At 41.2% G+C, this 15,873-nt stretch overlaps 1 protein-coding gene across 2 annotated transcripts in view; it reads right to left on the minus strand.

Annotated features, from left to right (window-relative positions):
- Positions 1 to 82: 82 nt before the first annotated feature.
- LOC133125302 (uncharacterized) overlaps positions 83 to 15,873 on the minus strand; it is a 127,334-nt gene continuing 111,543 nt past the window's right edge. For both annotated transcript variants that reach the window (XR_009708406.1, XR_009708405.1), the window contains one exon: positions 83 to 2,728. The gene's annotated coding sequence lies outside the window, so the exon portion shown is untranslated. The remainder of the gene's footprint in view (positions 2,729 to 15,873) is intronic.

The following is a 15,873-nucleotide window of genomic DNA, read 5'->3' on the forward strand; positions in this document are numbered from 1 at the left end:
TATATTTTAGAATATATATATAATAATTATTTATTTCAGCTTTGATCAATTACAGCATGCTTCTGGTTATATAGTGCACACGTAACAGTTGGAACCCATTTTATTAAAATATACATTCACAAATAATGTTGCAGAGACATGCATGAGTTGAGACATTATACTCTTCATTCATATAAAAAAGAAATATAAAATACATCATTAAAGAAAAAATACACATGACAAAAATAGATTGTACTGAAGGCAAATAGACATGTAGGTATATAAAAATCATTGTAATTGCTAAGTCACCAACACTAACCAAAAAAGATATACACCACTCTTAACTACCATGTTAGCTTGTTAAAGAGAACATTAAATAAAAAATGCACTTCAAAATCATTTCAATTACAAAACACTTATATTGCAGACCTTTGCCATGAATATTCTCCATGTGTCAGTGCAGAGAACAAAGTGCACACATTACATTGCAGTTATTTAGCTGAAGAGACTTACAGTTGATTAGACTAAGCAGGGGAAAATCCCCCTTGGAGCAATGCGGGGTTAAGGGCCTTGCTCAAGGGCCCAACCGCTGTGTGGATCGTATCGTGGCTACACCAGGGCTTGAACCGTCAACCATCCTGGACCCAGTCATAACTTAGCCACTTCTCGACAGGCTGCCACACCCATAGCCACAATTTTACATAATGTTGATGTGACATGCACAATGTTTTTATCTGTATCCTGCCGTTACAGACGCTTTATGGAGTAACAGAACTCTTTCTTAATTTTTGATTGTTTTTACTTTGACTATTTTTTAATGACTACTTTTAATTACAATTACAAAATATCAGTATTGGCATTATGCAGTATAACTGCTGAATGCACAGCTTAAACCAGACACTGTGACAAGCCTACTTTCTTTCTTTTTTTGTTTTCCCTTTTTTATTTTCTTTGCCTTTTAAAAATAAGCTGAAGCAACTTTGAATTCATGGGCATTTCTCAAAGTCACAGGACTGTCTGTGGTCGAAGTTCACGCTCATTTACTGAACCGTTATCTTTTTCTGTGTTCGGTGCTGCGATCGTTGTCACTTCCATGTTTTCAGATTGGAACTAGAGGATCTGAATCTGCGCTGTCCAGTGCCATGGATACAAACAGACACTTTGAAGTTGCAGCGCTGTGTTCACCCAAGTTCGCCTGCTCCCACTGAAGAAGCTAGAGCGAGATGGCACCTAGTGCTCATGGGAGTTGTAGTATCATGCAGGGTCACCGCAAAATTGCCTTAAGGTTCTGTTCCACTGAAAAAATCAATGACCCTTTTCTGTTTATTGCTGCAAATCATCCCTCACCTATTCAATTTTCAGGATAATGCCACCTTCTGAGTGATTACGCCATGTATATGGTGGAATTAGTATAATTATTTACCATTTCTATCTTTGGAGTTCTCAGTGCATAGTCATCCTATCATCATGAAACTTTGAAATCCTTAACTTCATATCCAGGAGAACCAATTATTTTCTTGTTATAAGCTTTAGGGACAGGTACAGCATCACAAATCTCATTGTTTGATCCGGAAATTTCACAATTTTTCTTCATGAAAAATCTGACATTTCTAGAAAAATGACTATTGGGGTCTGGTGATGCAAAAATGGCTCAAAACATCTTCAAACATATCTTATTTAGAACATTATAACTATATCTTACTTGGTTCAGATTATAGACTTTTGTCATTTCCGCCATCTTGAGTAAAGTAGGCAAATAAGCTAATTGACATATTTTGTCGGAATTTATGTTTTCAATTCCATATCTCACGAAAGTACCTCTGAAATCATATGGAAGACATTACATTACATTACATTAATGGCATATGGCAGACACTCTTATCCAGAGCGATGTACAACAAAGTGCAAAGTGCATACTCATAACCAGGGATAAGTGCGCGGAAAGACCAAAGATGTGTTTTCGGTGGAACATAACCGTAATTCAATTGACTTAATTTCAGATTCCATTACATTACACTTACATTATTGGCATTTGGCAGACGCTCTTATCCAGAGCGACGTACAACAAAGTGCATACCCATAACCAGGGGTAAGTGCGCTGAAACACCCTAGAGGGAAGTACAATTTCAATTGCTACCCATACAACAAAGATAAGGACCAGGGCCTATTTTTTAATTTAAAAAAAAAAAGTTTTTTATCAACAAATAAACAAACAAACAACAAAGCCAAAGTGACCAAACTTAACTATCCAAATACTGCTTACCTAGCCAACTAAAAATACCGAAACACTACGTAAATCACAAAGACAACAATTAAGGTTCACAGGGAGGTAGGGAGGGATGGGGAGAGGTGCTGCTTGAAGAGGTGTGTCTTCAGCTTGCGCTTGAAGGTGGGGAGAGATTCTTCAGTTCTGACCTCAACGGGGAGTTCGTTCCACCACCGTGGAGCCAGAACAGACAGTAGTCGTGAGCGTGAGGTGGAGGTTCGGAGAGGGGGAGGTGCCAAGCGGCCTGTGGAGGCTGAACGAAGAGGTCTGGCAGGGGTGTAGGGTCTGATGATTTTTTGTAGGTAAGCTGGGGAAGACCCCTTAACTGCTTGGAAGGCTAGCACCAATGTTTTGAGGAATGTTGTCTAGAGGAGAAGTCCGCAGCGATACTAGAACACCTGGTTAGAATGATTTACTGACTAAGGACAACTTTCGCGAGTCTAATATACGCTAGCGTCGCTCTGACACGCCTATTTAAATCACCTACAATTCCTCACAAGCAATATCAAATCAAAGCTAATCTACTGATACATTCCACAGCTATTTAAGCTATTTAAGACAAACGTTCAATCACTCTACAGGTATGCAACTAGTAGAAGTGATTAACAGCAATAGAGACAAACAAACTGGCTCAAGCCCTAACCCTTGCTGTTCAAATAAGCAATTTAAAATCAAACGTTACCGCGTCTAGAGGAAAGTCTGCAGCGATACTAGAACACCTGGTTAGAATGATGCACTTACTTCCTTTTGGAAAGTACAATTTTCTTTCTTCATATAAAATGTTACTGAAATCTCACCTGCCAAAGTAGCCAGTAAAAAATGCCAATATATCCGCATTTGGCCAGTGGTCGGTGTTGATGTCAAGCCCTGCTGGTCACATAGTTATCTGTTTGTGTTCTGCAGCATCTATATTGCATAACACACAAACTCTCCCACGAAGCTTTATGGGAAGAAAATGACAGTTCCTCAAATTACCTAAATAAATGTGAGACTTTTTTTTAATTTATTCTTTTTAAGATATCCTTCCCCAATGTTGTACTTCCCGTTGACAAATCCCCCTGAATTATAACTGAGTATTCGGTCTAAATTTGACGAAGGTCGCTGCGATTGGCTGGACCTACGTGCGGATGCCAGAGTACACCGTGTCCGCCTGTCCCTCGGCTGAGTGCTTGGCGGCCTTCGCCCTGCCGGACACTTTCACCTCCCCGTAGACCACCTGCTGCTGCTTCTTTGGGCGATCCTTCTTCTTCGCCACCTGCACCTGGCAGTACACCAACTCCTGCGGGTCCCCCTCCGGCCCGTCGCCTGGGGAGTGAGATGGTTGGCATTTATATAGCGCCTTTATCCAAAGTGCTGTACAATTGTTGCTTCTCATTCACCCATTCGTACACACACTCACACACAGACGGCGATGGCTGCCATGCAAGGCGCCGACCAGCTCGTCAGGAGCATTTGGGGGGTTAGGTGTCTTGCTCAGGGACACTTCGACACAGCCCGGGCGGGGGATTGAACCGGCAACCCTCCGACTGCCAGACGACTGCTCTTACTGCCTGAGACATGTCGCCCCATATTACTGTACTGTACATTACATTATAATCATCCAGTGGTTTGTCAAGAAGTTTGTCAAGAATACAGAAACAAGATATCACCAACACGGCACAGACGTCCTATTAACCCTCGTGTAGTCTTAACATTCTGTATACGCCCCATGTCCTGACCCACCTTCACAAAACCCCCAAAATAAAAGCAACTTAATTGCAAATCTATGTTGCATGAAGAAACAACCTGTCACTCATCACAAACTTTGTCATCAAATTTCAAGTTGGAAAAAAAAGATCATTTAGGGGGTTTTCTCTGCTGTTAAACAGTGGCGGATCATTTTTGACAACACCAGAGTTAAAGAGGCCAGATAGAAATTCAATGATCTTCAAGCGATACATAAAGGGGATAATGATACTTGAACAATGGAGACATTTCTCACCATTGCTCCTCTGGCTTCCTATTGGTTGTTTTTGCTTCTTTTTGTAGAGGCAGCAGCAGGTCACCAACAGGATAACGAGAAGAACCGAGCAAGTTGCCAGTGCCACAGAAACAATCATCAGCTGTTGGGACTCTGAAGGGAAACAAGATCACATATTTACCACAGCACCACAATGGACTGGCGCATAGTAATGTCAATGACACTCTCGCTGTGTACTCACTGAGCACTTTATTAGGAACATGCGATTGTTGTGTGGAAGCTGTGCGGAGCATACAATCATGCAGATACGGGTCAGGAGCTTGAGTTAATGTTCACATCCGCCATCAGAATACAGAAAAAAATGTGATCAAAGTCACTTTGGCCATGGGCAACAGCAGCAGAACTAGACTTAATGGGTCCAGCAATTAGCTCTGATAAATACCTAATAAATGGCTCACTGAGTGTATCTTGTCAGAGGCTTGGGGTTGTCAATGAAGCAGCAACTGTCTCTGCTATTGCAATACAGTGGTAACATATAGAGCACATCAGCAATAATAATAATAGTACAGCTATCGTCAGCAACTGAGGGGATCGAGCATAGGGACGCAAAACAGAAGTAAATTAAACCCATTCTGACTATGTTTTAGTTTCTTAAATTTTTTTTGCCATTTCCATCATTTTATTCTTCATATCATTTTTTATTTATTATATTTTATTCATTGGACTAGGTAAAGCAGGCAACTTGGCAGGCGACATGGCTCAGGCAGTAACAGCAGTCGTCTGGCAGTCGGAGGGTTGCCGGTTCGATCCCCCGCCCGGGCTGTGTCGAAGTGTCCTTGAGCAAGACACCTAACCCCCAAATGCTCCTGACGAGCTGGTTGGCGCCTTGCATGGCAGCCAATCACTGTCAGTGTGTGTTTGAATGGTTGAATGAGAAGCATCAATTGTACAGGGCTTTGGATAAAGGCGCTATATAAATGCCAACCATTAAAGCTCTTTGAGCTGCATCTCTGTATGAAAGGTGCCATACAATTATAGCTCATAATAATACATTATTATTGCTATTATGATGATGATGATTTATTATTATTATTATTATTATTATTATATTTTATTTATTTTATATCTTTTTTATTGTTATTTTTTAAAACTTTTCATACACAAATCGGTACATTTTCATCATTGCCCAATACTGAAAAAATATAACTGAGCTGAGTTGTGAAAACATGATTAAATATGTAGATGTTTGTCTTATGTTCAAGATTATATATATGGCTTGACTGCTGCTCCGCTCAGACAGTTTATCAACATAAAAACAATGGCATATCTCTACGCAAGAGGGGCAGCAAGAGGCCACCACACTATTCCACTCAGAAAAGGCACTTTCAGTCTGGCTGCATTCTCTGTTAAAGCGGCACTAGAACGGAACGCTGTCCCAGTGACTATTAGAGAACTGGATGCATGCACTTTATTTAGAGCTCATTTAAAGAAATAGTCCATAAGTACTCAGGTCTGTCAGCGCTAAAACTCAATTGCCCCTTACGGCCCTCCCCGTTGAGGTCAGAACTGTACAATCTCTCCCCACCTTCAAGCGCAAGCTGAAGACACACCTCTTCAAGCAGCACCTCTCCCCATCCCTCCCTACCTCCCTGTGAACCTTAATTGTTGTCTCTGTGACTTGCTTTGTGTATCGGTATTTTTAGTTGGCTAGGTAAGCAGTGTTTGGTTAACTTTGGTCACTTTTGCTCTGTTTGTTTGTTTTTTTGTTCTAAAAAAAAAAAAAAAAAAAAAAAGGCCCTCGTCTTTATCTTTGTTGTACGGGTAGCAGTTGAAATTGTACTTCCCTCTAGGGTGTTTCAGCGAACTTATCCCTGGTTATGGGTATACACTTTGTAGTACGTCGCTCTGGATAAGAGAGTCTGCCAAATGCCAACAATGTAATGTAATGTAATGTAATGTAATGTAATGGATCTGGGCCGGGCAGCAGGCAGCAGGTTCTGCTCGGGCGGGAGGTGGAGGCTGTCTGAGCTCAACTTCCCCTGCTCTCTGCGGTTAGCCATCGCTATCCTGCTCTCGCGTCATGGACCTGCCTGTCTTTATTGTGTCCGACTGATTCATGCATTTCATATGCTGTGCATGCTTTTTATGTCTCTGCTTCGGCTCCGCATGTTTAAGTGAGCGTCTAACAATGCAGCGCAATGTGGTCTTATTTACACCGTATTTCTATGAATATTCGTATTTTTCACGTTATTGTTTTGCACGTTTTGTATTATGAGCCTCTGTGTTGCATGTTTTAAATAATACCTGGCAATGTAGTTTAAGGGTGTCCCTGAATTATGTTTTCTGTAAACATTAATATTTAATGTTCTGCATGACTATAAATGATTTCATTCATTTCAATGTACTTTCAGTGGTGTATTATATTCTGTTTTTAGGGTGACTCCGTAACATCTGTACAGGGGACGACAGATGGAAAAATAACGCTGGCGCATTTACAGCAATGTTTATTAATGTGCACTGTCACTGTGAAATAATAGCTCTAATAAATACCTAATAAATGGCTCACTGAGTGTATCTCGTCGGAGGCTTGGGGTTGTCAATGAAGCAGCAACTGTCTCTGCTATTGCAATACAGTGGTAAGCATATAGAGCACATCAGCAATAATAATAATAATAGTACAGCTATGGTCAGCAATTGAGGAGCTGCTAGCGCCAGTTAGCCACAAGCTAGTGAGTGAGTGGCCCAGCTGCCCTGCTGCGGCTGTGTTTTTCCATCATGCTCACATAACACTTGGCAAAAACAAAAAGAATATGACGATGCACGTTACATTTATTCAAACCGACCAGGGGAGCAATAGTGAAATCCCCTTTTCACAGAATTTTCTGTAGCTGTGGCCATTTAGGTTGAGGCATTTCATCAAGGAGCTTTTCATTTGCATTATAAAGTATAAGGTAAAGTATAGAATGCTGAAATTGCTGAACCTTTTATCTGGTCCATTTGACTTCAGTTAGAAGTTACAGATTTATGCATATTTGAGGCATGTTTTGGTGTGCGGAGCCTTTATTCTTTCTGGTAATGTCAAATGCAATGATATTCCCAAAGCACAGCTCAGGCTAGTGGTTCAAGAGTATGTATTTGTTTGTGTTTTTCAATAGTGGAATATTTGAAGTGAATGGCCTACATTAGGGGTTCTCAAACTCACTGCACCATTGGCGACAAGTACATTATCAACTTAGAACATTAACATTGTAGGAAAGTCTCTTACCACAAGTGGAATTTGTTGTTTGTGAATTTTCAGAAGACTTATTGGGAGTGTAGGGATTAATCTTACAAATGGCAGACACGTATTCTCCCCTTCGATCCATAAAGAATATTTCTGTATTGTTTTGCGGAGACGCGGCGTTTAAGGAGGCATTCATCCTCACATCAATCTCATCAGTCCCATGAACCATGGTGCACTTCACAGGGGCTCCAAGTCCTGTGGGGTACAGTGCAACATACAAAGGCTGAGAATACAGGAGTCTCTGTGGAACCACCATTAAAGGGACATTTCACTTGAGTTGTATGGAGCTAACCTCATTATATTTGCGTGGAGTGAATACCAGGAACATCAGCTTTCCCTGCTGCCCGTTAACTGCACCGCTGTGTTTCCCTTTTGTCTGGTTCTCAATACACTTCCATTAATTTACGCGACCTTTTTTTTTTGCCGTTTTATTAAAGAATCTATAAAAGGTTTTGTTATCATAACTAAGTGATGTATTCCTGCATATTAACATGGGCACGTTCATTAAAACAATTATATTATTTTTTCGCCAAAGTCTTAAAATAGCCTTAAAAAAAGTATTTTTTATCACTCTATTATTACTTATTATTACTCTTTCATTATTTTCTACTAATTTTGGTGAGGTCTCAAAAATGAACGGGAGTGAATTGGAGCCAGTCAAATGGGAAAAGCCAGTCATCCCCAGTAAGTTGGGTTAGCTTCTGTCACTAGTACTTACTCACTCCCAGCAAATACAATGGGGTGAGCTCCACAAAATTATATTTCCTTTTTCATATGGTAAAATTTTGGGCCCACATGAGTGTGTGAGTGAATGGTGTGTGTGCTCTGCGATGGACTGACGACCTGTCCAGGGTGTATTCCTGCATTTTTTTCCAATGTATGCTGGGATAGGCTCCAGCCCCCCTGCAACCCTGTTCAGGATAATTGGGTTAGGATAATGAATGAATAACCCTTGTGTTCTCTTAAGGGTCCCGCCTCCATGTTTAACAGCAGAGAAAACCCCCTAAATTATATTTTGTCAACTTGAAATTTTATGACAAAGTTTGTGAAAAGTGACATGTTGTTCCTTCATGCAGAATAGATTTGGGGTTTAAAATTCAATTAAGCTGCTTTATTTCAGGGGTTTAGTGAAGGTCATTTTTCACCCTTTGGACAAGAGGAGTATACAGAATGAAGACTACACAAGGGTTAAAGTAACTTGAACATTAGAGCGGTAGAATTATGCCTGCATCCAACTGCAGATTCGGCCTGAGGCTGAACTGTATTGCAAATGGATTTCCCAGAGAATCAGCAGTTCATTTTGGCCAAGAGAACAGTTTTGGGTCCCTTGTGGTTGCAGGTTTTCCTATTTTTTTATATTAGTTTTAAAGATAAATTAATCTGCAATATTACAATTTTGATAGACAAAATAATGATTTACCTTGAATGGTCAGAGTTATGTGTCTTTTTCCCTTGCCTGTACCATCTGAAAACTCTTCAATTGAATATACTCCAGAATGATGTTTTGTTAAATTATCCAGCCTTAAGGTTCCATTCTTCAGGAACTGACCATTTCTACCGGAACGAAAACGAGTTGTTTTATTTCTCTGCTTGTAGGTGAAAATGTTTTCACACTTGAAAAAGACTTGCAACTCAAAACCCGAATGATCAACGCTGGTGTTTGTCAGGTGTACATAAGCTGATTGTCCCAGAGCTCCGTAATATTGGGCTGATATTTCACCCTCTGGGCTTCTGCAGGAGGTCGCGGTGCCTAAAAGAGGAAATAAATGTACGTTCACAGTCATGACAGTGAAGTAAATACAGTAGACTGATTAGAAATGGGGCGGCCCGTAGCGTAATGGTTAATGGTAATGTCAAATGCATGGTGATATTCACAAAGCACAGCTCAGACCAATGGTTCAAGAGAATGTACATTACTGTGCAAAGGTTTTAGGCAGGTGTGAAAAAATGCAGTTAAGTAAGAATGCTTTCAAAAATAGAAATGTTTATAGTTTATTTATATCAATTAACAAAATGCAAAGTGAGTGAACAGAATAAAAATATAAATCAAATCAATATTTGATGTGACCACCCTTTGCCTTCAAAACAGCATCAACTCTTCTAAGTACATTTGCACAAAGTCAGGGATTTTGTAGGCATATAGTCAGGTGTGTGATTAACCAATTATACCAAACAGGAGCTCAGGATCATCAATTTAATATGTAGGTGGAAACACAATCATTAACTGAAACAGAAACAGTTGTGTAGGAGGGTTAAAACTGGGTGAGGAACAGCCAAACTCTGCTTCCAAGGTGAGGTTGCTGACAGTTTACTGTCAGAAGTCATACACCATGGCAAGACTGAGCACAGCAACAAGACACAAGGTAGTTATACTGCATCAGCAAGGTCTCTCCCTGGCAGAAATTTCAAGGCAGACAGGGGTTTCCAGATGTGCTGTCCAAACTCTGTTGGAGAAGCACAAAGAAACGGGCAACGTTGAGGAACATAGACGCAGTGGTCACCAAAGGAAACTAAGTGCAGCAGATGAAAGACACATCATGCTTACTTCCCAATCGGAAGATATCCAGCAGTGCCATCAGCTCAGAATTGGCAGAATCCAGTGGGACCCAGGTACACCCATCTACTGTGCGGAGTCTGGTCAGAAGTGGTCTTCATGGAAGAATTGTGGCCAAAAAGCCATACCTCTGACGTCGAAACAAGGCCAAGCGACTCAACCATGCTCAAAAACACAGGAACTGGGGTGCAGAAAAATGGCAGTAGGTTCTCTGGACTGATGAGTCAACATTTTAAATATTTGGCTGAAGCAGAAAGCAGTTTGTTCTCCGAAGGGCTGGAGAGCGGAACAAGAATGAGTGCAGGCAACAGTGAAGCATGGTGGAGGTTCCTTGCAAATTTGGGGCTGTATTTCTGCAAATGGAGTTGGGGAATTGGTCAGAATGAATGGTCTCCTCAATGCTGAGTACAGGCAGATATTTATCCATCATGCAGTACCATCAGGGAGGCATATGATTGGCCCCAAATGTATTCTGCAGCAGGACAATGACCCCAAACATACAGCCAATGTCATTAAGAACTATCTTCAGCATGAAGAAGAACAAGGAGTCCTGGAAGTGATTGTATGGCCCCCACAGAGCCCTGATCTCAATATCATCGAGTCTGTCTGGGATTACATGAAGAGACAGAAGCATTTGAGGCTGCCTACATCCACAGAAGAACTGTGGCTAGTTCTCCAAGATGTTTGAAACAACCTACCTGCCGAGTTCCCTCAAAAACTGTGTGCAAGTATACCTAGAAATATTGATGCTGTTTTGAAGGCAAAGGCTGGTCACACCAAATATTGATTAGATTTGGATTTTTCTTCTGTTCATTCACTTCTTCTGTTCATGCATTTTGTTAATTGATAAAAAATGAACAATTAATATTTCTATTTTTGAAAGCATTCTTTTTTTACAGAATTTTCTCACACCTGCCTAAACTTTTTGCACAGTACTGAATTTGTTTGTGTTTTTCAATAGTGGAATATTTGAAGTGAATGGCCTTCATTAGGGGTTCTCAAACTCAGTCCCCCCCTTCATACCCTTTCCCCACCCTGTACCATTGGCGACACGTACATTATCAACTTAGAACATTAACATCTTAGGAAAGTCCCTTACCAGAAGTGGACAAGCACAAAATATGCATACACAAGGTATCAACACACTTACTGTATGAATACATACATGCACTTTCAAAAAACAGCTTGTAGCGTAGTGGTTAAGGTAAATGACTGGGACACGCAAGGTCGGTAGTAGCCGCAATAAGATCCGCACAGCCGTTGGGCCTTTGAGCAAGGCCCTTAACCCTGCATTGCTCCAGGGGAGTATTGTCTCCTGCTTAGTCTAATCAACTGCACTTCGCTCTGGATAAGATCGTCTGCCAAATGCCAATAATGTAATGTCATGTAAAAAAAAAAAACAACAGGCTTAAATATACTAAGATAGAAGAGATAATGAGACAAGGAGAAACAGCTGGGACAAGACAGGGCGGAAATGCATATAAGAAGTTTCTGTTTTGATTGAATTCTCTCAGGGTTAAATGGCATATAAACCTCCAATATGAGGCTTCTCCATAATATGTGTACATCCTACCTGGACAGGTGAGGAGTTTCTGGGTGGTGCTTTCCTTGCTGACGTGGTTACTGACTGTACAGGTGATAGATCCGGTTATGGTCCTCTTCAGTATGACAGTTTGGGTCTCATTGCTGAGGAAGGCCACCCCCCCATCCAGGGGTTGGTCATTCAGAGTCCAGCTGTACTGGGGGGCCTCCCCTGTGCTGGAGCACCAGGCCCGAATCTCTCCATGGGGCTGACAGAGCTGGGACAGTTCAGGGGGAGACACTGGGGCTACAAGGGGATGGAAAACAGCCCAAATTAGAAATGCGCTAATGCAGTGCGCAAAGAAAATAAACTGACATTAAAGTCATTTGAACATTAGAGCACTAGAATTGTGCCTGCATCCAACTGGGGATTCGGCCTGAGGCTGAACTGTTTTGCAAATGGATTTCCCAGAGAATCAGCGTCTACAGTGTTACTGAGACAGTAGATAAGTGCATTCGTTTCAGGTACTTGCACGTTTAATAGTGCTGTGTTAGCCAGCAGTTCATTTTGGACAAGAGAACTGCCTTGGGTCCCTTGTGGTTGCAGGTTTTGCCGTTTTTTTATATTAGTTTTAAAGATAAATTAATCTGCAATATTACAATTTTGATAACCAAAATAATGATTTACCTTGAATGGTCAGAGTTATGTTTCTTTTTCCCATGCCTCTACCATCTAAAAACTCTTCAATTGAATATACTCCAGAATGATTTTTTGTTAAATTATCCAGCCTTAAGGTTCCATTCTTCAGGAACTGACCAGTTCTATTTAAATATTTTAGCATTTTATTTCTCGGCTTGTAGATGAAAATGATTTCACACTTGAAAAACACTTGCAACTCAAAACCCGAATGATCAACACTGGTGTTTGTCAGGTGTACATAAGCTGATTGTCCCAGAGCTCCGTAATATTGGGCTGATATTTCACCCTCTGGGCTTCTGCAGGAGGTCGCGGTGCCTAAAAGAGGAAATAAATGTATGTTCACAGTCATGACAGTGAAGTAAATACAGTAGACGGATTAGAAATGGGGCGGCCTGTAGCGTAATGGTTAATGGTAATGTCAAACGCATGGTGATATTCACAAAGCACAGCTCAGACCAATGGTTCAAGAGAATGTACATTACTGTGCAAAAGTTTTAGGCAGGTGTGAAAAAATGCAGAAAAGTAAGAATGCTTTCAAAAATAGAAATGTTAATAGTTTATTTATATCAATTAACAAAATGCAAAGTGAGTGAACAGAAGAAAAATATAAATCAAATCAATATTTGGTGTGACCACCCTTTGCCTTCAAAACAGCATCAACTCTTCTAAGTACATTTGCCCAAAGTCAGGGATTTTGTAGGCATATAGTCAGGTGTGTGATTAACCAATTATACCAAACAGGAGCTCAGGATCATCAATTTAATATGTTGGTTGAAACACAATCATTAACTGAAACAGAAACAGTTGTGTAGGAGGGTTAAAACTGGGTGAGGAACAGCCAAACTCTGCTTCCAAGGTGAGGTTGCTGACAGTTTACTGTCAGAAGTCATACACCATGGCAAGACTGAGCACAGCAACAAGACACAAGGTAGTTATACTGCATCAGCAAGGTCTCTCCCTGGCAGAAATTTTAAGGCAGACAGGGGTTTCCAGATGTGCTGTCCAAACTCTGTTGGAGAAGCACAAAGAAACGGGCAACGTTGAGGAACGTAGACGCAGTGGTCAACAAAGGAAACTAAGTGCAGCAGATGAAAGACACATCATGCTTACTTCCCAATCGGAAGATATCCAGCAGTGCCATAAGCTCAGAATTGGCAGAATCCAGTGGGACCCAGGTACACCCATCTACTGTGCGGAGAAGTCTGGTCAGAAGTGGTCTTCATGGAAGAATTGTGGCCAAAAAGCCATACCTCTGACGTCGAAACAAGGCCAAGCGACTCAACCATGCTCAAAAACACAGGAACTGGGGTGCAGAAAAATGGCAGTAGGTTCTCTGGACTGATGAGTCAACATTTTAAATATTTGGCTGAAGCAGAAAGCAGTTTGTTCTCCGAAGGGCTGGAGAGCGGAACAAGAATGAGTGCTGGCAACAGTGAAGCATGGTGGAGGTTCCTTGGGGCTGTATTTCTGCAAATGGAGTTGGGGAATTGGTCAGAATGAATGGTCTCCTCAATGCTGAGTACAGGCAGATATTTATCCATCATGCAGTACCATCAGGGAGGCATATGATTGGCCCCAAATGTATTCTGCAGCAGGACAATGACCCCAAACATACAGCCAATGTCATTAAGAACTATCTTCAGCATGAAGAAGAACAAGGAGTCCTGGAAGTGATTGTATGGCCCCCACAGAGCCCTGATCTGAACATCATCGAGTCTGTTTGGGATTACATGAAGAGACAGAAGCATTTGAGGCTGCCTAAATCCACAGAAGAACTGTGGCTAGTTCTCCAAGATGTTTGGAACAACCTACCTGCCGAGTTCCCTCAAAAACTGTGTGCAAGTATACCTAGAAATATTGATGCTGTTTTGAAGGCAAAGGGTGGTCACACCAAATATTGATAAGATTTGGATTTTTCTTCTGTTCATTCACTTCTTCTGTTCATGCATTTTGTTAATAGATAAAAATAAACTATTAATATTTCTATTTTTGAAAGCATTCTTTTTTACAGAATTTTTTCACACCTGCCTAAACTTTTTGCACAGTACTGAATTTGTTTGTGTTTTTCAATAGTGGAATATTTGAAGTGAAGGGCCTTCATTAGGGGTTCTCAAACTCAGTCCCCCCCTTCAAATCCTTTCCCCACCCTGTACCTTTGGCGACAAGTACATTATCAACTTAGAACATTAACATCTTAGGAAAGTCCCTTACCAGAAGTGGAAGATGAACGCCTCCTTAAACAGCAAATTCAATAAGCACAAAATATGCATACACAAGGTATCAACACACTTACTGTATGAATACATACATGCACGCAAACACATACACACGCACACACACACACACAATGATATATGCATAGGGTAGATAGTATAGAATGTTTGTAATCATCCTTAAATTGAACAAGAACGCATGACAGAGACAGAGCTACCACATTGCACTTTCATATAGCGCCAAACATTTGGGTTCATTAGCCATATCAATGCTATGTCAGGATTTGCGCCAGAGGAACCATGCGCAGTCTCATGGATAACCAGAAAATAGCAGGTTTAATGTAGCAGGTGGATAAGGGGCAGACAGAGCGTAATCCAGACATGCAAAGTTAAATGATTGGATCAGTCCAAACAGGGCAGAGGTACAAAGATAGCAAACCAAAGACAGACTCCAAAGAGCCAGATAGGGGTCAAAACAGAAATCCAGAAATCAAAACAGACAGAACAGAGTATAAAAGGACATCAAACAGAGGCTAGAACAGAGAAGAACCTAACACAGGGGAAAACTGAACTGACAAACTAGCAACACTGAACTGAAAACAACAGGCTTAAATATATTAAGAAAGAAGAGATAATGAGATGAGGAGAAACAGCTGGGACAAGACAGGGCGGAAATGCATATACAGAGTTATTACTATTGTTTTTGTTTTTATTATCTGTTTTGATTGAATTCTCTCAGAGTTAAATGGCATATTAACCTCCAATATACGGCTTCTCCATAATTTGTGAAGATTTTGTGCATCCTACCTGGACAGGTGAGGAGTTTCTGGGTGGTGCTTTCCTTGCTGACGTGGTTACTGACTGTACAGGTGATAGATCCGGTTATGGTCCTCTTCAGTATGACAGTTTGGGTCTCATTGCTGAGGAAGGCCACCCCCCCATCCAGGGGACGGTCATTCAGAGTCCAACTGTACTGGGGGGCCTCCCCTGTGCTGGAGCACCAGGCCCGAATCTCTCCATGGGGCTGACAGAGCTGGGACAGTTCAGGGGGAGACACTGGGGCTACAAGGGGATGGAAAACAGCCCAAATTAGAAATGTGCTAATGCAGTCCGCAAATAAAATAAACTGACATTGAAGTCATTTGAACATTAGAGCCGTAGAATTGTGTCTGCATCCAACTGCAGATTCGGCCTGAGGCTGAACTGTTTTGCAAATGGATTTCCCAGAGAATCCGCGTCTACAGTGTTCCTGAGACAGCAGATAAGTGCATTAGTTTCAGGTACTTGCATGTTTAATAATAGGTGCCGTGTTAGCCAGCAGTTCATTTTGGCCAAGAGAACAGTTTTGGGTCCCTTGTGGTTGCAGGTTTTCCTATTTTTTTATATTAGTTTTAAAG

Source organism: Conger conger, chromosome 3 (assembly GCF_963514075.1).
Source record: "Conger conger chromosome 3, fConCon1.1, whole genome shotgun sequence".
In the NCBI taxonomy this organism is placed as follows: domain Eukaryota; kingdom Metazoa; phylum Chordata; class Actinopteri; order Anguilliformes; family Congridae; genus Conger; species Conger conger.